Source organism: Chiloscyllium plagiosum, unplaced genomic scaffold (genome assembly GCF_037043375.1).
Source record: "Chiloscyllium plagiosum isolate Xiang-an unplaced genomic scaffold, Cpla_swu_hap1 HiC_scaffold_37, whole genome shotgun sequence".
In the NCBI taxonomy this organism is placed as follows: Eukaryota; Metazoa; Chordata; class Chondrichthyes; order Orectolobiformes; family Hemiscylliidae; genus Chiloscyllium; species Chiloscyllium plagiosum.
Genome location: NW_028270175.1, coordinates 9,183,821 through 9,206,859, shown reverse-complemented (window position 1 = coordinate 9,206,859; position 23,039 = coordinate 9,183,821). Strand labels below are relative to the sequence as shown.

The 23,039-nt window shown below is 42.1% G+C and overlaps 2 long non-coding RNA genes across 2 annotated transcripts in view; one reads left to right on the top strand and one right to left on the bottom strand.

The window, feature by feature from the left end:
* Window positions 1-958: 958 nt before the first annotated feature.
* The window catches only part of LOC148139757 (uncharacterized), a 54,283-nt gene continuing 32,202 nt past the window's right edge, over window positions 959-23,039 (top strand). The window contains exons 1-2 of the long non-coding RNA XR_015753515.1: window positions 959-1,117; window positions 22,417-22,587. This is a non-coding gene — a long non-coding RNA (uncharacterized LOC148139757). The remainder of the gene's footprint in view (window positions 1,118-22,416; window positions 22,588-23,039) is intronic.
* LOC148139758 (uncharacterized) lies at window positions 12,457-16,000 on the bottom strand. Its single transcript, XR_015753528.1, has 3 exons — window positions 15,871-16,000; window positions 15,112-15,242; window positions 12,457-12,808 (listed from the first exon to the last, which is right to left on the bottom strand). It is a non-coding gene; the product is annotated as an uncharacterized LOC148139758 (long non-coding RNA).

Genomic DNA, 23,039 nt, shown 5'->3' with positions numbered 1-23,039 from the left:
CCTCCGGAATAGCAATCTATTCCTCCTTAAGGATGGAAGTAGCTCAATAGGCAGCTCACTACTTGTCCAGGGTAACTAGTATTGGGTCATAAGTGTTGGCCTGGTCAGTGACATCCCTATCCCATGAATGACTGAAAAACAGAATAGGGGAAACATAAGGGACGGAGGCAGAGAGCTGTAGTTTAGTAACTGCAGAGTCTGGGGTCTTGGCAGCTGAAGGCATGGCCCCATGCAGGGAAGCAATTAAAATCAGGGATACTCAAGAGGGCGGTATTAGAGGAATGCTGCTATCTCAAAAGATAGTGGATTTGGAGGAGATTACAGAGTTAGGAGGGACAAAGAGGTCACGGAGGCATTCAAAAACAATGACAATGCTTTATCAGGTACCGGTGTAGATCAGCAAGCACAAAGGTGAGAGATGAACATGACATGGTAGAAATTAAGCTGTGAGCTGTAGAGTTTTTAGATGACTTCATGGTGAGTGGGGTAGACAGTGGGAGATGCACCAGCAGATCATTGGGATATTCCAGTTTTGAAGGTGTCGAGTCATGGATGAGAGTCAGCAGCAGCTGAGCTGAGGCTGGGGTGAAGTCGGGTCATGATACAGGTCTGGAAATTGGAGGTCGTTTAGTGACGGTACAAATACGAGGTCAGAAACCCATCTCAGGATCAAATCTGACGCTGAGTTTGCAAACGGATGGGTTTGATTTGTTGACATGGACAGGGATGGAGTCAATTCATTGGGAAAAAAGCTCTAAGTGGGAAACGAAAATCAAGGCTCGGTCAACCAACATTTAATTTTTGAAAACATCAGATAAGCAACATGATTCGTTCAGAGCAGCAGAAGAGTTGAAAGAGGCCATGATGGAGTGGAGCTGGCTATTCTTGGTGTACATGTGAAAATTACCAAAAACCTTCTCTTTTCTCTTTACCCTCCAACCACACAGGTGGGCATCTCTCGCCTGTCACAACCATCTTCGTAAATCTTCTCCACTGTTGTTAAACCCACTCGGTCAGCGTTGTCTTTCTTTGCTGGGCTCAAGGCTTCCTCATGGAAAATGTGCAAAATCAGAAGGTGATGTTTATACTGGAGGGAACAGCAATGTGATAAAACCAGGTAAGTCGGTATTGTTGACTGCCAGCACTGAAGCAATGCTCAAACTACACATAGGGGAGGGAAAGGAGTGAATTTAACCCTCCAGCAAAACTTCAATCCAGGATGGGAGGGGGGGACAACCAACTGGAGAAACATCATCTCCATGCATGGCAGGGCCAGTATAGGGCAGGAACTCCGTCTTCAATCCCAGCTTCCCTCTCTCGGCCTCTTGCTGCTACTGAGTGTCAATGATGGAGGGAGTGGATGCTTATGGATGTGGTACCAATCAAGTGGGCTACTTTGTCCTGGATGGTGTCAACTTCTTGAGTGCTGTTGGAGCTGCACCCATCCAGGCAAGTGGGGAGTATTCCATCACACTCCTGATTTGTGCCTTGTAGATGGTGGATAGAGGAGTCAGGAGGTGAATTACTCACTACATCATTCAGACAGAAATTAATCTTCCAGAGTCAAAGGACATGATAATGGGGCAAGAAAGGAAGCAGAAGAAATGCCTAGGAAAGTGTGATGCGAACTGAAAGCAAGAAGAAGGAGAAAACCGAAAAATGTAAAGAAACGGAAACAGACTTTGCGGTCTGAAAATGTCGAGGCTGCAAAATGCCTAATCAAAGAATGACATGTTGTTCCTCAAGCTTGTCTTGAGATTCCCTGGAAAGTTGTGGCAGGTCAAGGACAGAGATGTTAATGTGAGAGTGAGGAGGAGCATCAAAATGACAGACCACCTGTAAGCTCAGGATCACGCTAGCAGGAGGTGCTGCACAAAGAAGCCACTCAATCTGTACATGCCTTTTCCAAAGTAGAGAAGATCACATTATGAGTACTGCATACAACAGACTCGATTGAAAGAAATACATGTAACTGGCTGCATCACCCAGTCAGAGTGTTTGAGGCCTTGGGTTTCCTGGTGAAAAGGAAATTCTTTTTTATTGTCACGGATAATGTGATGGATCCCAGTCTGCAGTTATTTATGCTAAATATCAATTGGGCAGAAACTGAAGTGGACTCACCACATAAACATTCCTGATGAAGAGCTTATGCTCGAAACATCAATTCTCCTGCTCCTCCAGTGCTACCTGACTGGCTGTGCTTTTCCAGCACCACACTTTTTGATTCTGATCTCCAACATCTGCAGTCCTTACTTTCTCCTCACCACATAAACATAGTGGCTACAAGAGCAGGTCAGAGGCTAGGAATCCTGCAGTGAGTAACTCACCTGGCTCCCCAAATCCCGTCAAGGCACAGATCAGGAGGGTGGTGCACCTAACACTATGGGCAATTTAGCATGGCCAATTCACCTGACCTGCACATCTTTGTACTGTGGGAGGAAACCCACGCAGACACAGGGAGAACGTGCAAACTCCACACAGACAGTCACTGGAGGTTGGAATTGAACCTGGGACCCTGATGCTGTGAAGCAGCAGTGCTAACCACTGAGCCACCATGCCACCCATTTCTAAGAAAAACAAAATGCAACAGAATACATGGGAACACCACCACTTCCAAGTTTCTCCTCCAAGCCACTCACAGACTTGACTAGTAAATATGTTCTGGATTAGAGTGGTGCTGGAAAAGCACAGCAGTTCAGGCAGCATCAGAGGAGCAGGAAAATCGACGTTTCGGGCAAAAGTCCTTCATCAGGAATACACTCACCCTAGTTCCAAACCTCCAGCTCAGCACCGTGCCCATGACCTGTCCTACCTGCTATCTTCCTTTCCACCTATCCACTCCACCCTCCTCTCTGACCTATCACCTTCATTCCACCCCATTCACCCATTGTACTCTTTGCTACCTTCCCCCACCCTCCTCCCCGACCAATCACCTTCATCCCCACCCCCATTCACCTACTGTACTCTATGCTACTTTCTCCCCATCCCCACCCCCCTCTCATTTATCTCTCCACCCTTCAGGTACTCTGTCTGTATTCCTGATGAAGGGCTTTTGCCTGAACCGTCGATTTTCCTGCTCCTCGGATGCTGCCTGAACTGCTGTGCTTTTTCAGCACCACTCTAATCCAGAATCTGGTTTCCAGCATCTGCAGTCATTGTTTTTACCTTATCAATATGTTGCCATTCCTTCATTGTCGCTGGGTCAAAAGCTGGAGCTCCCTCCTTTAGAGCATTGTGAGTCAACCTACAGCACATGGACTGCAGCAGTTCAAGAAGGCAGCTCACAACCACTTTCCCAAGGGCAACTAGGGACAGGCAATAAATGCCAGCCCAGCCAATGAGACATTTTAAAAAAAATTCTCTCCTACTTCCACCTTAAGACTGACTTTGTCTAAATCACCCCTTGTTCATTATTACAATGTTTTATTATAGTTCAAAGTTTCATCAGTTTTAACAAAACTTCATCAACTCTGTTTCATCCAGTACGGAGTCTTCCAGAACCACTGAGTCTTTTTTTCAGTATGTTCTGTTTACAATTTTTTTATTCCCAGCATCCACAATATTCTGCTTTTCAATTTCAGTGACAAACTGCTCTGGGGAATGTGTGATAGTAAAATACTACTTTATATATTGCTTTACACATTTCACTGACAGAATCTTTATTGGTAATAATTGTAACATTAATTCAAAAAGAAAGAAATGATACTCATTAAATGGATTATTGAAATAATGAGACTGTCCTATGGGAGATCTCAATAGCAAAAGAACCAGCCACTGTTGTGACTAAATACTGACCCCTGCAGGGTTTATTGAGAAATTACACACAGGGATCAATTTCTTTTCATGGAATACCTGCACTATGGAAACAGACAATTTGACCCAACAAGTCCAACTGACTTTCCAAAGAGCATCCCATCCAGACTGACCCCCTAACCTATTTCTGTAACCTTGCATTTCCCATGGTTAATCCACCTAGTTTACACATCCCTGGACACTAGGAGCAATTTATCAAGGCCAATCCATCTAACCTGAACAACTTTAGACTGTGGGAGGAAACTGGAGCACCCAGAGAAAACCCACGCAGATACGGGGAGAATGTGAAGACTCCACCCAGCACCTGAAGCTGGAATCAAACCCAGGTCCCTGGCATTGTGAGACAGAAAGCTAACCACTGAGCTAATGTGCCACCCATAACTGTGTCCCCTGGACATTCAATAAAATTTGATGAGGCTAATTTTTAGATGAGGAAAATTTACTATTCAGCCCTTCAAGCCCTTTCCACTGTTAAATGAAGTCGCAGCTGATCTACTTCTCAACCTAGGTGTAGGCTCCTGCCCTTGTTGTCTATCCCTAAGCACCCTTAAACTGAGTGGCCACTCAGCCACTAACCCACTTGGGTTAGTTAACAGCCAATCACATTGCTTTGTGTCTGGAGTTACGTGTAGGCCAGACCAGGTGAGGATGGGAGATTTCCTTTCATAAATGATATTTGTAAACTTTGGATTTTTACAACAATTTATGTCAGTTTCATCACTGACACTGGTTTTCAATTTCAGATTTATTCATTAATTAATAATAATGAATAAATTGGACTATAAACCTGACTGATATTTAAACGCATGTCTCCAAATCACAAGCCTGGATCTACTGAAGTCCAATAGTACTACAAATATTTCCATCTAACCCATTACCGAAGTTTTTTTGATAGAGAATTAAGTATTATTTTGAAATGTGATCAATATTATAAAGTAGGATTTATAGCAATCAAGGTGCTCATAGCAAGATAGTGACCAAATACTTGACAGGAATATTTGTTGAGGAACAAATATTGGCCACAAACTCATCTTTTAAATGGAAGCACATTTTGATCTTTTGATTTGATTTGATTTGATTTGTTATTGTCACGTGTACTTAGGTACAGTGAAAGGTTTTGTTTTGTGTGCAGTACAGGCAGATCATACCATACAAAGTGGGGTAATAGAACAGAAAGGAATATAATGTTATGGCTACAGAGAAGGTGCACACAGAGCAAGATTAACATTAAATGTAAAATCTGAGAAGTCTAATTGACAGTGGGGAAGAAGCTGTTCTTGAATCTATTTGTACATTTTTACAAAATGTTTAGATCTTCCGCCTGATGGAAGAGGTTATAACTGGATTGGGAGGAGTCTTTGATTATGATCGTTTCTTTCCTGAAGCAACAGGAAGTATAGGTGGACTCAATAAATGGAAGGTCGGAATGTCTGATGGACTGGTTGTGTTCACAACTCTCTGTAGTTTCTAACAGTCTTTAAGAAGAGGAAATAGGGTTCCTCACTTTCATGCTTCATCCAACAAAAACACCTCTGGCATTGCAACATTCCCTTGGAGATACACTGAACTGTTAGCCTGACAGACAAACACCAGAAAAGATGATTCTGGATCAGTGGTGCTGGAAGAGCACAGCAGTTCAGGCAGCATCTGAGGACAGGCAAAATCTGAGGACAGGCAATTTTATTCCTGATGAAGGGCTTTTGCCCGAAACGTCGATTTTGCCTGTCCTCAGATTTTGCCTGTCCTCAGATGCTGCCTGAACTGCTGTGCTCTTCCAGTACCACTAATCCAGAATCTGGTTTCCAGCATCTGCAGTCATTGTTTTTACCAGAAAAGATTAACCTAGCCTGGTCCCAGAAGCTGTCACCTTCCAAATACGCTGTCCCTCCACTATCTACTCCCCTCTCCCTTTGGTTTTCCCAAACGACCCAGCTCCCTGTAGAGTTTGCTCTACATGTTCATCACTTCCTGGGTAAAGTTGTGCAATGTAAGTGATCGCTGCTTCAATAGAAGGCAACTATAGAAGTGTAAGGTGAAAAATATCCTGCTCTCAACTGTTTCAGTTTGTAGATGTTGTCCCAGTCAAGGAACGAGAAAAAACAAACAGAAAAGGATTAACAGGAGGTAACAACTGGAGACCATACGACCTCCATTCTTACTGTGTTAAACATTACAGTACAGAAATCATAGTCAGCAAGATACTGTTGAACTTCCCAATGTTCCTTCAAAACAAACCAGTAACTTATGATATTTCCAAATTCATGATTTCCCTGAATAGCATTTATCATTGTACAATATATCTGAAAACACTGAGGAAGGTAAGTACTCTGGCATGGACTCACTTTGAAGCTATAGCTTTAATCTGTCCCCAAACTGAGGTTACTGTTCAGGTTAAATACTCAGATCCACGGCAAAAACTGCTCCCATCAAGAGACAGACTCTGCTGCTTGTAGTATTGGATTGATAGGTGTGTGTTCATAACCAACTTGCATCATGTTAGGTAGCGTAAATCACACAGGATCAGAACCCGAGTGAAAAAGAAATATAGAAAATAGGAATAGGCCATTCGGCCCATCAAGCCTGCTCTACCATTCAACACGATCATGGCTGATCATCCAACTCAGTCTCCTGTTCCTGCTTTCTCCTCATGTCCTTTGATTCCTCTAGCCCTAAGAACTATGTCTATCTCTTTCTTAAAAACATTTCATGTTTTGGCCTCAACTGCTTTATGTAGGAGAGAGTTCCACAGGCTCACCACTCACTGGGTGAAGAAAAACCACCTCATCTCAGTTTCAAATGGCCTATCACTTATCCTTGGACTATGATCCCCGGTTCTTAACTCCTCCATCATCAGGAACATTCTGCCTGCATTTACTCTGTCTAGTCCACTTGGAATTATTTATAAATTTCAGTAAGTTCACCCTTCATTCTTCTAGACTCCACTCAATATAGTCCTAACCAAACAAATGTCTCTTCAAACATCCTGAGATGTATCTAGTAAGACGAAGGTGAGGACTGCAGATGCTGGAGATCAGAGTCAAGATTAGAGTGGTGCTGGAAAAACACAGCAGGTCAGGTAGCATTTGAGGAGCAGGAAAATCGACGTTTCGAACAGAAGCCCTTCATCAGGAATGATGCTGGGAGCCTCTGGGGTGGAGAGATAAATGGGAGGGGGGTCGGGCCACTGCAGGAATTGCAAAACCTGCACCCACACCTCCTCCCTCACCTCCATCCAAGGCCCCAAAGGAGCCTTCCACATCCATCAAAGTTTCACCTGCACTTCCACACGTCATTTATTGTATCTGTTGCTCCCGATGTGGTCTCCTTTACATTGGGGAGACTGGGCGCTTTTTCACAGAGCGCTTCAGGGAATATCTCCGGGACACTCACACCAATCAACCCCACCACCCTGTGGCTGAACACTTCAACTCCCCCTCCCACTCTGCCGAGGACATGCAGGTCCTGGGCCTCCTCCACTGCCACTCCCTCACCACCCGATGCCTGGAGGAAGAGCGCCTCATCTTCCGCCTCAGAATACTTCAACCCCAGGGCTTCAATGTGGACTTCACCAGTTTCCTCATTTCCCCTTCCCCCACCTTACCCCAGTTCCAACCTTCCAGCTCAGCACCGTCCTCATGACCTGTCCCACCTGCCAATCTTCCTTCCCACCTATCCGCTCCATTCTCCTCTCTGACCTATCATCTTTATCCCCATCTCCATCCACCTATTGCACTCTTAGCTACTTTCTCCCCAGCCCCACCCTCTCCTATTTATCTCTCCACTCCAGAGGCTCCCAGCCTTGTTCCTGATGAAGGGGTCCTGCCTGAAATGTCGATTTTCCTGCTCTTCGGATGCTGCCTGACCTGCTGTGCTTTTCCAGCATCACTCTAATCTTGAATCTGTATCTAGTAAGGTTCAGCTCAACCATGCATTTATGTTAGGAGTGAATATTCATTCATCAACTTGCCTTAGTGTGGTGTCCAGTCCATATCTGAGGATTCTAGAACTTGCCAGTGATATTTACATACTGCTGAAATTTTTAGAAATAACTCTACTGGGACCTTGTGAGTGACATGAATGGGGGAAGTGTTCATATGGAACTGTTTTGAGATAATTTCACAAACAATCATATGAGACCCTGATAGGACTTGATGGGATGTATGTGGAAAAATTTGGTGGGACGATCTAGAACTAGGAGTTTCTGTTTAAAAATTGGGGAGGGGGTGTCCATTTATGGCAGAGATAAAGAGCCTTTGTAACTCTCCTTATAGAATCCCTCGGTGCAGAAGCAGCGCATTCAGCTCCATTCCTGATGAAGGGCTTTTGCCCGAAACGTCGATTTTCTTGCTCCTCGGATGCTGCCTGACCTGCTGTGCTTTTCCAGCACCACTCTAATCATTCCACACCAACCTTCCATAGAGCATCCTATCCAGACCACCCCCCATAGCTCTGCATTTCCCATGGTAACCACATATCCCTAGAGACTATGGACAATTTAGCATGGTCAATAACTTTAACCTGTACTTCTCTGAAACCAGAACACCAGGAGGAAATCTACACAGACACAGGAAAAATGCACAAACCCCACACAGTCAGTCACCCAAGGGTGGAATCAAACCCAAGTCCCTAGCACTGTGAGGCCACGGTATGAACTGCTGGGCCAACCTTCCCCTAAGGCAGTGAAGGAAGTATCTGAATATTTTAAAATCAGAGGTAATGGAGTCTTGAAAAGCAAAAGGGTGAAAGGTTATCAGGAGTCAACAGGAATGTGGAAATGAGATTAAATTTAAATCAGTCATGACAGAGCTGGTATTGAAGGGCAGTATGGCCTACTCTAGCACCTAATTCTTATATATGCATTAGTGATCATACATGTTTCACCCTGTATCCTCCACAATTTAATAAAGTAATAATTATGTTTGAAAATAGTGCACAGTAATTTCAATGGGTATTAACCATTACTTCCTTCTGAACCATTTGTGAAGCATATAGATTAAAGGTCCCACAGAACAGCTCAAAATGACCTAATCCTTCATTTTGCCCCAGCAAACATTACCACAGAATTGATCAGCCTGTCAGGAGTTCAAAACCCCTGATCGAAACTCACTATAGTTTTGAAGTGCAGGCAGGATAAGTGCACTGTTCCCAACTGCAGAGGAAAACTGACTACATAAGGAAAAGAGAGGAACAAGGCGGGGGATAAAATAAAGAAATAACATTGTGTTTGCTTATGCAGCTGGACATGTTAGGACAACGAGTCAAAACACTTTTAAATTTCCATGTGTTCTTACCAAATTGTGTTTGGAAAATTGCCGTTGATAGAATTACTTTAATGAGATTGAATGATACATGTTGCCTAAGATTATACCATTGTAGCTAATCTACGTAATCACAACAGATCGTATGAATAGACTCACTCTTAGTCTCTGATAAACGTAATACTGCCCTCTAGCAGCCAAGATCAGTTGCCACAGTTCTGAAAGAAAAAAGTTATCATCGAGCTGTTCTGCAAAATGAAAATATTTATTTGGTTGGAGAAAGCAACGACTAGTGGAAATGTCATGAATTGTGTAGGTTTACCGAGTGGACTCAATCAGGAATCATTCTGTTCACACAGACAAACAAAGCAGGTGGGAATTTGGAGCACAGACTTGAAAGGCTATCCAAAGGGGGCTTGTACCATCTCGCTGGCTGAGACTAACTTAAATACATTGCAGTGGTTTATCAGTGCACAATGCAGTGTTTATTACTGACTGACCAGGAGGATAGGAATCTGTCAACTTTAAGGGGTGATTAGGTGGGAGGGGTTTTGTTTGTTCGAGGTTGTGAAGTTTGAATACAATAATAAGGCCAGGGTCTAGGTTAGAGTGGTGCTGGAAAAGCACAGCAGGTCAGGCAGCATCCAAGCAGCAGGAGGATGCCCAATAATTAAGGCCAGCCTAATGGTAACCATTTCCATAAAGACCTATATAGTTCATTAATGTCCCTTAGGATCTTGTGATGGTGATGATCTCATGTTTCTGCTACCTACGTCCTTCTAGATATAAGTGGTCATGGGTTTGGAAGGTGCTATCTAAGGAGTTTTGATGAATCTCTACGATGCATCTTGTAGATGGCACGTATTGCTGCTACTGAGTGTCAGTGGTGGAAGGAGTGGATGTTTGTGGCTATGGTGCCAATGAAACGATTGCTTTGTCCTGGATGGTGACAACGTGTTGGAGCTGTGCTCAACCAGGTATATGGGGAGTATTCCATCATACTCCTGACTTATACTTTGTAGATGATGGGCAGGTTTTTGGAAGTCAGGAGGTGAGTTACTCACTGTAGTATTCCTAGTCTCTGACCTGCTTTTGTAGCCACTGTATTTGTGTGGTGAGTCCAGTTCAGTTTCTGGTCAATGGTATACCCAGGATGTTGATAGTGAGGGATTCAGTGATGGTTATGATATTGATTGTCGGGTAGTTGTTAGATTCTCTCTTATTGGAGATGATAATTGCCTGGCATTTGTGTGGAGTGAATGTTACCTGCCACTTGTCAGCCTAAGCCTGGATATTGTCCAGGTCTTGGTGAATTTGAACATGAACCACTGCAGTATCTGAGAAGTTGTCAAAGGTTCTGAACATTGTGCAATCATTGACAAACATCTCCATTTCTGACCTTAAGATGGAAGGAAGGTCATTGTTAAAGCAGCTGAAGATGATTGGACCTGAGGAACTCTAGCAGAGGTGTCCTGGAGCTGAGATGACTTACCTCCAACAACCACAATCATCTCCCTGTGTGCCTGGTATGACTCCAACCAGTGGAGAGTTTGCCCCCGATACCTATTGATTCCTTAATGCTACACTCAGTTAAATATGGCCTTGATTTTAAGGGCAGTATCTCTCATCTCCCCTTTGGAATTCAGCTCAGAGTTGGAGTGTGGCAGTGCAAAGGGTGAAAGGCTGGACGAGATTAGAACAATTGCCTATTGCACAAGCCTTTCCCACAGAACCAGGATAATGATCACTAACACAACTAGCTTCTCCAAAATTACTCAAGCTGTAATCTAGTGCCTTGGACTGGTTGGCCACACTACGCTGGAGTCTTCTTGTACTACGGTCCAGCAACATTGCTTAGTGAAGAAGGAAGCTCTTGGAAAAAAAGAAAAGCAAGCTGAAGACATTTGTCACAAGGAAGTGCAAGATGGTCATGAAAAAAAACAAGATATTAATGAACAGCACTTTCCCGGGGGATATCTGAAAAATTCTTCAAAACCTTCCCTGCTTTAATACAAGTCTATGCATTCAGGCACAATGTCTGAAATATGTCATCAAGGAAAAATGAATGGCTGTTACTTTAACAACAAGTACTGAATGGGATGTTTTAAAAAATAATAAATTTTGGAGAGAGAATTTATTACTGTTTTTATGTGTGCAGAGGTAGCTGGCTTTAGAAAACTATTGCATGTCAGTGTAACATATTATGGCTCATAAAAGTTAAAGATAAAGTTATGCTGTACAGGGAGAATATCGGGTGATCATATACAAGGAACAGAGTAAATTACATTGAAGGAATGTGACTGTCATGCGTTCGGGGGGTTTTATAAAAGAAAGGCAAAATTGCAGGAAGTTTTAACTCATTAAGATTGACAACCATCGGTAGCTAGTTAGCTGGTTAATTGAAGGAAAGATATAGGAGGAGCTGAACATTGAGAAAGTAAGGAAAACATATGTTAGTCTGGAACTAAAAAGGTCAGAACAGAAAGAGGCAATCTATGCTCAGAAGTGATTAACTGGATCAAGGTGGTTGAAAAGAGGGGGGAGTAGTTGGTAATCTGTTTGCCTGGGTACTTACAATCGTACAATGTAAGATTTATGATGTGTGGCAATGAAGTAAAGACAAGCATCTTCCAAACAGAGGAACAATCAAGAGAAAAGGGCATCTTTATGCATGAAAGTCAGGAGCATCACGATGGTTTCAATCCTGAAATCAGGACTAAAAATGGATTGCTCAACTCAGAACACATATGCTGTCAAGGGAAAGACTTGAATTTGTATAGCTCCTGCTAGCACCTCAGGATGACACAGACCCTTCCCTTGAGAACTTCTGTCATTGTTGTAATGTAGAGGCAGTCACATTGTGAAAATGGGCCTATTGTGTCAACTGTGGATCAGATGGTTGCACTTTTGCTATGAGCCATGAGATTCTGGATTCAAGCCCCAGTCCAGAGCTTTGGGAAATGTTTTTGATGGGATGTGGGTGTTGATGACAATGTATTGCCCGTTCCTAATTGTCCTTGAGAAAATGGGGATGAGCTGTCCTCTTGAAGTGTTGCAGTCCTTTTGCTGTCAGTGACCCAGAATGCTACAAGGGAGGGAGATCTAGAATTTTGACAGCAATAGTTGCTGCATATGCACACAGACTGTTTGAGAATTTAAGAGGGAAGGTGCGTGACTGCTGCTAGACATTGTGCACAAAGCCTGAGGAGAAAGATTCAACTTGACTCTCTGATGATGTACCGAGCAAGTACTGCTCTGTCTTCAGTGCCATCTTTCAGATAAAAGAAAGTGAGGCCTCATGAGATTGCTCAGATGGATCTAAAGAAACACCTTGTTGTCTAATGGAAGAACAGTAGCAGAGTTATTCCTGATGTCATGGCTGAGATTTAATGATCACACCAATAACAGATAATCTGGCCATGAGCACATTGCTGATTTTGGGAGCTTACGGTACACATCCTGGCTGTCATTGTTCCTATAGAAGCAGTAGTGACTACACATCAAAACATTTGAGCTCTCTGTAGGTTGTAAACAGTGCCATATAAATCCAAACCTTTCTTTCATTCAGAAATGGCAACATGGTAGTGATCAGATAGTCTGTGACAGATTGTTGAGGAAGGGATAGTTATTCAGAACCAGTCGCTCTCCTAAACGTTCTTGAGGCATCTCCAGCACTTGCTTCTCATACAGTATAAAATTTTGTTTCCTTTCCAAAGTTGCGGTTCTTGTCCTTCCATCTGGATAAATACAAGACAAAAACCTTTGAATTCATGTCTAGGACCAGAGGGCATATAAAGAATATGAAGGGGCACCAATTTAAGCCTAAAAGGAGGAGGAATTTCTTCTCTCAGAAGATTGAGTCTTCGGAACTCTTTGTTTGTCACAGAGTGCTGTGGGGGCAGAACCGTTGTGTATATTTAAGGCTGAGATAGATAGATTCTTGATCAGTAGGGCAATCAAGATGGGGAAAGGGCAGGAAAGTGGATGTGAGAAATGTGTTGGATCAACCATGATCCTATTGAATGGCAGAGCAGTCTTGATGGGCTGAATGGCCTCCTCCAAATTCTATTTCTTATGGTCTTATGGTTTTTTTTATATAAACATATTGGTTCTGTACCATCAGTCATTAGTTGTATACCTGAGCAATATATTATAGGCAATGATATTCTATGCATAGATTTTGCTATAAATATAGCAAAAGGTTCTATAAATAAACTTGTGACAGGCCTCCAGAGAGGATCTGTGATACCTGTGAAACAGCAACCAGCAAGGAGGCTTCTCAACCAATCACACTGAATAATCCTTACAGAGTGAAAAGCAGGAGATTACAAAGAAGAAAATACAATTTGCCTTGAAACCATTGTTGAAAGGTGTGGTGCTGGAAAAGCACAGCAGGTCAAGCAACATCCGAGGAGCAGGAGAGTTGACGTTTTGGGCATAAGCCCTTCATCAGGACTCATGATGAAGGGTCCTGCCTGAAATGTTGATTCTCCTGTTCCTCAGATGCTGCCTGACCTGCTGTGCTTTTGCAGCACCATACTTTTCAACTGACTGTCCCGTATCTGCAGTCCTCACTTTCTCCTAGCATTGAAACCATTGTAGAGTGACACAAATAAAAGTGAGAAGATACATGTGAAATTCAGGGAAATAGAGCAAAACAGTGAAAGAAAAGTTAAAAATCTGAAATGCTACCTTTTTCTGAGGGAATAGAATTGCACGCTTGTATAATTATTTTCTTCAGGGCCAGAGAGGTTGTTCATTTCCATCCATGACTTAACATAGCAGTTGAAAAAATTATTAATACATCTGTATTGGATTACAGAGTGGGCACTTAGGGCCAAATAGATGCTCCTAGTTTTATTTTCTCCTCTTAATGTCCGAGCTATTTCTTTTATCTTCACAAAAGTGGAAGGGAAGACTGACGGAATTGTTTTGAGTGGTCTTGCTGTTCCTTCTTTCTCCTCCCTTTCTGTCCTCCTGCAACCTCAACCAAATACTTTTGTTATTGTGGATTGGAAAACTAATGTTGGAGCTTTCATCCAACCAAGGTCCTTATCCAATATTCTGACACATTTTGTTGATATAATTCGCACAACACTATATTGGCCAGTACTCAGGAATAAATTCTTTTGATTCTTTTTTGACATTTGTCGAATCTGACAGATGTTGGTTTAATATCCTGTTGAAAGTTGGCACCTGGGTCGAAAATATTACGTAGACTATGTGGGTCTTGATCCCATAATCCTCTGACTCAGAGACAGGAATATCATCAAGAAGCAAAAGACTACTCCCAACTGAGCAAAGCTATTATTCGATGAGCTATCTGTGAAATGTATTCAACTGTTCCTGTAATGGTATAGCTAGTTACTGCAGGAAAATCCATTGACTGATGCCTTGGTTAACAGAGTCAGTGACCGGAGAAACTGAAAAGGTGCTGCATAATTAAAATTTAGAATGTTAGTACAATCCCAATGGACCACACAAGGCAAATTTATCAAATGAACCCCCCCCTCCAAAAGATGAAACAACAACGAGATCTCACTTATTTGTGTCTTTTCAATATATTCCAACATGAATCAGAATGATTGCAAGTGACACATGAATTAATGGGTAAATTATATTCAAATAAAATGTGAATTTCTATTTTAGTAGTTTGCATAAAATTAAACACTTACATTACTCCACAAAAATGCGTGGTTCCTCCTGCAGTCCCAAAGACTATAACCCAATCTCTACTACAAAGGTTCTCTCATTTCTCACTCAATGAATTCAGTTGTTGAATCACATTTGCCAGCAATGATATTCCATCCAGGGTCCCGGAGGTGATCACCAACCAAACAACATACTGCTGCAGAATCTCTTCAGCTAGGTGTGAAGCCACAGATTCCCCAGAGACCCTACTATATGATCCCTTTAATAAACCTCAGGAATGGTAACACTGCTCAACTTACAAATCCTGCTCCCACTCTTTTGTTGACTATTTTATTGTATTGCACGGAAACACATGCAAATGCACATGTGTGCGCACACACACACAAACCTTTTTGTTCTCCCACTGCTCAGTTGGCTTGTGTCTGTGGATCTCCTTTGTGTCTGGCTGTGAAACATACAATTTCCCTCCAGTGGTACTGCTTCCAGGTCAGGTGTCACCAGATCACCAGTGATTCTTATCTGTAGAGTCATAGAGTCATACAGCATGGAAACAAAACTTTTGATCCAACATGTTCCAAAACTAAATTAATCCCACTGACTGTGCTTAGTGCATATCCCTCCAAACCGTTCCTAATCATAAACTTATCCTAACATGTTTTAAATGCTGTAACTGTACTTGCACCCACCACCTTCTCTATAGAATTATACAGCATGGAAACAGACCTTTCAGTCCAACCAGTCCACACCATCATCCAAGGAAGTTAGAACTGAGCTCTTCACAATTGTGTGGGCCCTCAAATTCCCTTTTTAAACATTTTTTTTAAATTATAGATGTGCAGACATACATTATTGATAATTTACAAACTTTCCTTATTGTACTGCTTCAGAGCCAGATGTTGTTCAAAGATGATCACCAGCATAAAGGACTGCTGATATCAACAGGGTGCTAAGGTTGGGGAGCATCTGTCAAACCTATAACCCAATAAGGAAAAGGGCCTAGAATAGAAATCCAAACACATGCATTCAAATCCCAGCAAGCCAGTTTGAGAACTTTAATTCATTTGCAAAAAAAAGGTTTGGAAATTAGAAGGTTGTTAATACCTGATGTCATTTAGTGAAAGAAAGACACCTACCATCCTAACCTTACCTCATCTGGCTTGTGTGTAACTCCAGTCTGACATCAATATGGTTGACTCTTATCTGTCCCCTTCAAGCAACCAGTATTGTGCAATAAATATCAGCAATGAATTTTGAACGTAACTTTGGGGAAAATGGTGAGAACTAGATTTGTTTCCAATTGAAGCAGTTTGCAATGGGCCCGACACACAGAGCAATGGGATGCAAATTTGCTCTTTGTGATGAGGCTTTCAGCAGGAGCCAAACACTTCCTTGCAGGGACCTCAGAGACAACTCTGAGCCTCTGGTTGGCTCCTTCACAACAGCATTGGCACAAAGAGAGAGAACACAAGACAGCCAGCTCCTCTGAGCAGCAGCAGTGTGTGGGCTGAAGACAGCTGGAAGGAAAATGATGCAGGAAAAAAAGGAAGGGAGTTTTTTTTAAAATCACAACTAAAAAATAAAGACAGATTCAGTCTACAAGCCAAAATGAAATAAAGCTTCGAATGTAACTCTTAAATTGCCCTGTGTGGACATTGTACAACAGAGATGAATATAGGATGCATTCTCTCCCTCCTTCTGTCCCATGACAATGTATGGTTCAGCATGTTTCAGGCACCATACCAAAGTATATTCCACCATGAGTAAGACTCATTAAAAGCAGAGCCATTGGCAATGATCTGGGCCAATACATTTTAATGACTGTGGCACCTTGCCTAGTGAAACCTTACATTTTATATAGTAAAATAAAACCGTGTGCAAAATTTAATTCTGGAGAGAAAAACCATTCTCACAAAACAGTCTTGTCTGGCTGAGTGCTGCTGTTCGGATATGAGATAATGGAATACAGTTTAGTTTGATCTGAAAGGTTGCATTGTGTAAGTCAATGTTCAGTAACTGGTAACTGGATGCAGCTGTTTATGGTGAATGCAGATCAAGTGGCTTCTTCTAGTTAGAAAGCAAATTTCTTTTTTAACATCCCAGGTAGTACACTCCCTTTACAGATAGGATCTGCCGGTAATCTCTCCTGTTTTCCATGGTTTTTTTGAGTTGCTCTTAAAGAGGAGTGCATGACAACTTAATTCGAAATGAACAGCAGTGCTGATGGGAATTTTTGACTCACTCCTCATTTCCCACATTCCTGAATAAATCTGTTGCAGCTGGTGATAAAAGAGGAGAGTGATACATGTTATTGCAATTCATGTAAAGCTGGCGAGGTAACTCAAAATCCCTCACTTCCCGTCATGACATTTCTAAGTATCTGGGAAGTTAAACAGTTGTGTTGTGGATTTGAAATACTCAGCGAGCACTTCTGGGCTGACATACAGCAGACAGGACATGGACAAGATCCACTCTGTAAGGCATACTTCAACCACAATCCTCTGAGGGGGAAATGAGGCAAGTTGAGATAGTTAATTCTCAGCCTGGTTTTAATCCAGCTCACACAGATGGAATGGAGATCTTCGCACTCTCTGGTGGTTTTCAAGGTCTACAATTAGATGCATTTTGGGTCATTTTAAACCAGCTCCCTTCAGATTTCCATCCATAAGAAAACAACACTTAACCTTGAGGCCTGGATTATGTTTTCACTAAGTCATCTATAGTTTCAGAGCTGCCTGCTGTTTTTCTGGATCTTATGTTACAAAGTGCGTTTTCTGTAAGTTGCTACATTAGTTGCCATTTCCAGCAGTTACACTGATCCAGTTGGTTCACCCAGACCAAAGTCCTATTTACCCAGTCTAATATCAGACTCACCCAGCCCAACAGCTCACTTGGACAGTCCAACATCCCAATGAGTCCAACTTCCATTTACCCTGCTCAGTCACTAACCACACCTCAAATTCCTTATATATATATCATTGCACCACTGTATCTCAAAAACATTGAGCAAACATGGTTATCCAAGTACAAGGCTTTATTGTTAAGAGGAACAGAATTGCAAAGTAGAGAAGCTTTGCTGAACCTGTTATTAGGGAGACATGCTCATGTCAAATCCTAATTTTCACTTACTCCTTTGCCCCAGACGCCTGCCTTCAGCATAAATTTCCTAGCCACTACTAATTCAGAGGAAGAGTCACTAGACTCCGCTTTCTCTCCTCAGATGCTGCCGGAGTTGCTGAGTTTGCTCAGCAATTTCTCTTTTTGTTCCTTAATTTTCAATTCATTGGCTGGAATCAGACATGGAGCCTTTGGAATTGCTTTCCTATGTAGTCCATGTCCCACTAAATTAGGACTGAGATGCAGGTTCCATAACCACTCAACAATTAATTCCTGGATATGTGTAAACAGCTTTCTTCCTGCCTTACAGCAATGTAAATATTTATTGTACTCAATCACAGAAGAAAGTTAAAAATCACACAACACCAGGTTATAGTCCAACAAGTTTATTTGGAAGCACTAGCTTTCGGAGCACTTCATCACTGTTTGGTATGACTCGTCTTTAGAACTCAGCTTCTCCAGCAATCTCTGTGTTTGTCACACCTAAGAAAACCTGTCTGGCTAGTTCTTTATCATCCTAAATACACTGAATTGGCAAATACATCTTGTTTAATCATAACTAATGTTTTCAATTCAAAGTTGGGGAAGAGAGCCAATCACCTCACTCCTTCTCACCGTGGTCACAACATTATGTTGAAACTTGCTTCGGCCACATTTAAAGTGCTGTCAGCATGATACCAGGAATGTGTGGGAATACACCTCATGGAAAGGATGACAGGCTGTGTCACATCTCTCAGACCAGAGGAAAGCTGAGTGAGAAGGCACAACAACTCCTCTACTTCCCCGGGAGGCTAAGGAAATTTGCCTTGTCCATAAAGACTCTTACCAATTTTTACAGAGTTAAAAATCACACAACACCAGGTTATAGTCCAACAGGTTCCAATTAAACCTGTTGGACTATAACCTGGTGTTGTGTGATTTTTAACTTTGTACACCCCAGTCCAACACCGGCATCTCCAAATCAATTTTTACAGATACACCACAGCAAGTACTCTATCCAGATGCATCACAGTTTGGTATGGCAACTGCTCTGCCCAGGACCGTAAGAAACTACAAAGAGTTGTAAATGTAGCCCAATCCATCACACAAACCAACCTTCCATCCATTGACTCCATCTACACTTCTCACTGCCTCAGACAGGCAGCCAACATCATCAAAGACCCCTTCTACCGCAGTTATAATCTCTTCCAACCTCTTCAGTCAGGCAGAAGATATGAAAGCATAAACACATGTACCAACAGGTTCAAGAATGACTTCTTCCTTGCTGTTATTAGACTGCTGGATGGACCCCTCAAATTTCAAATCTAATGTTGATCTTGCTTTTTGTGCACCTTCTCTGCAGCTGTAACATTGTATTCCTCGCTCTGTTCAATCACCCTAAGAACTTCGTATGGTATGACCTGCCTGTACTGCATGCAAAACTTAGGTGCCTTTCACTGTACCTAAGTATACATGACAATAATAAATCAATTCAAAGTTGGTAATAGAGATCTTTGAAACTTTGAACGATTTTGATAAAGTGGCTAGAGAGAATGGATAAGAATCTCAGTGTATGCCATCAGATGGTCACTGAGAAATCCAATGGGGAATTCAGTAAAAAAAAATGTCTTCACCCAAAGAATAGTGAGAATGTTTAACCCACTTCCACAGGGAGTGGTTGAAGTGACTAGTATCGATATATTTAAGGGGAAGCTGGACAAGTGGTGGGGGAAAGGACAGAATAGAGGGTGATGATGATATATTTAGATGAGAAATAAAGAGAGGAGACTCAAGTCGAACTGAAACGTTAACATGGAAAGTATAAAATGAATGGCCCATTTCTGTACAACTTTTTTCCATGTATTTATGCTTTATTAATATTAATATTAATATTTTAGCTTCATTTTCTCTCAATCATTTACTTTTTTAATTATGGTAAGTAAATTAAATGAAACTCACTGTTTTAAGAATACCATCCTCAGTGTGTCTGTGCTGTTTCTCAGTGGGGGTGACACTATATCCAGTGATGAAACCTCAGCATAATGCATGAACTACGCATTCCTTGCCTTTTTAATAACTTGTTGGTGCATGACCAGCATTGTAAGTGACAAGTTGTCACTCCAAAGTTCTCAATGTAATATCATAGAATCCCTGCAGTGTGGAAACAGGCTATTTGAGTCCACACCAATCATCCGAAGAGCATCCCATCCAGACCCACCCCCTCACCCTGCATTTCCCCATGGTTAATCCACCTAGCCTGCACACTATTGCAATTTAGCATGGCCAATACACCTAACCTGAACACCTTTGGACTGTGGGAGTAAACTGGACCACCCAGAGGAAACCCACTCTGACACAGGGAGAACATGGCAACTCCAAACAGACAGTTGCCCAAGGCTAGAATTGAACCCGTATCCCTGGCATTGTGAGGCAGCAGTCCTCATGTTAATTCTAGTTCCTTTACTCCTTATCAAAATCATTGTTCATCATTCTTTCGATGAGTCAAACTGTGCTTCCCAAACCTTTCTCCTGGTATGACTCGATTTTAAGGCCTGAGTCCACACTGAATATTTGGTGTTACAAGAGCAATTGGGAGTGAGGCGGGGTGGGGGTGTGGGATTCTGTTACTGAACGTGGTGGATAGCAGGGGCAGGATTTATTTTTTTGATCAGGGTAGGATGGGGCAGCACGCAGCTCAGTGTTACAGTAGTTAATGAAAAGGCAGCACTTCTAAAAAAATCCGCCCTTTTAGAGTTGATTTTTTTTGCAGCAGAAATTAGACATCAGCAAAGTAGACAAAGGGAGGCAATGGCGTAAGGGTACTATTACTAGACTATTAATCCAGAACTTCAGCTAATGATCAGGGAACCCGGGTTTGACTCCCACCATGGCAGATGGTGGAACTTGAAATAAATTTAAAAAGAAATTTGGAATTAAAAATCTACTGATTGTTGGAAAAAACGCATCTGGCCTATTAAAGTCCTTCAAGGGAGAATATCTGCCAACCTCACCTACACGTGATGCTCAACTGTCCTCTGAAATGACCCAGCAAATCACTCAGTTCAAGAGCAGTTAGGGATGGGCAATAAATGCTGGTCAGATTGGCCACTTGCAACAAGGCAGCATCCAGGACTCTCCTGCTCCTGGGATGCTGCCAGACCTGCTGTGCTTTTCCAGCACCACACTTTCTGACTCTGATCTCCAGCATCTGCAGTCCTCACTTTCTCCCACTTCCAAAAAGCAAATGTATGAAAAAAAGTCCGTTGCCCACCAACTATAAAAAGTGTAGCTATTCACTGGGGCTTAATGACAGTCAGAGATCAGTTCTAATTAACAGTCTGACATTCTTTAAGAATGTAGCTGCTGTCCTTACCTGGTCTGGCCTACCCGTGATTACAGAACACGTCAATGGGGTGAACTGTTAACTGACTTCTGGGCAATAAATGCAGGTCCAGCAGGTGACTCCCACATTTTGTGAATGAACAAGACAAACAGCCATTGTGGTTTCAGACCTTGTGACTCCAAAGTCTTGTCTCCTAACCCAACCGGGTTTCACAGTTTATAGACTGGGTTTGAGTTACAGATGGGTTATATTTAAAACTGTGATAGATAGATTCTCGATCAGTATGGGAATCAGAGGTTATGGGGGAAGGGCAGGAAAGTGGAATTGAGGAGTGTTGGATTATCCATGATCCTATTTAATGGTCAAATGGCCTATTCCTGTTCCCATTTCTTATTAAGCTGCAATGCAAGATTTTTGTATTCATCAGTGGCATTTCTCTACTCAGCAATCTCCAGCTCCCCTTACTTTAAAATCTAACTTAATTACAACACACTCACTCTCTTGTAATTTGTCAAACTTGAGAATCATTGAAATATAACATATTTTGTTGAAGCTTTTCATCTTGCACTCATCAAGACAATTTGCAAGAAAAATTAACGTAAAGTGAGAAGTGGTGTTGCTATGAGGAATGCACTTGTTAATGCTGATTGACAGTTAACTACCAGGTTTGTTTAAACTTTAAAATAGGCAGATGACTATAATTGGTCAGAGCATTGCCCTAAGAAATGAAGCAGTGAATGTCTGCCATTTATTCTGTGAAGTTGAAACAGGCAGTTATGTAAACATTCTTTCTGTCTGTAAAGAACGACACTCCATATTTAAAACTAGCATAACTTCCAATACATGTACCACACTATGAATCCAACTGACAATCCTAAATTGGTTGTCAGCTCAATTGTTCAACGACTCTGGATTATCCAGCAAATATTATTATCCGATTACAGTGTTAGAACATTAAAACTGGATTCTGCATTCAGAATATTAACATAGCTATGGGACATCCAAGTAACCTCAAGTTTACTCATCACTTTTCAAACGTATATCTCTGACCTATGGGGTATTGCATCAACACTAGCTCTAATACAGACCTCCAGCATACTCTTCGCATCATCTCTACTGTGTAGTACTGGCCAGTGGGTGGGATCCTGCCCTCAACAATTTGGTCCAGTCTGATATCTTACCTGTATGCCGTGTTCCCTAACTTTATCCAAGTTCTAACCTAGACCTTTTGTATTCTGGAATCTATTCTTCGAACAGGACTAGACAGGGTATAGGTGAGAAGGATGTTCCTAATGACCGCGGAGTCCAGAACCAGGTACCACAGTCGAAGGATACAGGGTAGGCCATTCTGGACTGAGATGAGGAGACATTTCTTCACCCACAGAGTGGCAGAACCAATGGAATTCTCTGCAACAGAAAGCAACTGAGGTCAAAATATTGAATATTTTCAAGAAGGAGTTAAATAAAGGTCTTAGGTCTAAACAGATCAAAGGGTATGGGGAGAAAGTGGGGACGGGGCTGAGTTGGGTGATCGGCCATGATGATATTAAATGGCAGGGCAGGCTCAAATGGCCTACTTTGCTCCTATTGTCTATGTTTCTATAAATTTAATAGTCTGTAGCTAGTTATGTAGTTACATTATTTTTCAAGTTGGATTTTGTCAGATGTAAGTGGAACTTCAGAATCCCCACTAATCCATGCTGACAATTAGTTAATACACCATTAAGTGCGATCTCTTCAGATTAATATCTGGCAGTACCTGCCCAGTTCAGGAGATCTTGTGGTTACTACCTGAATGGCTATAAATTGGGAGAGGGAAGTGTGCAGTGTGACCTGGGTATCCTTGTGCACCAGTTGCTGAAGGTAAGCATGTAGGTGTA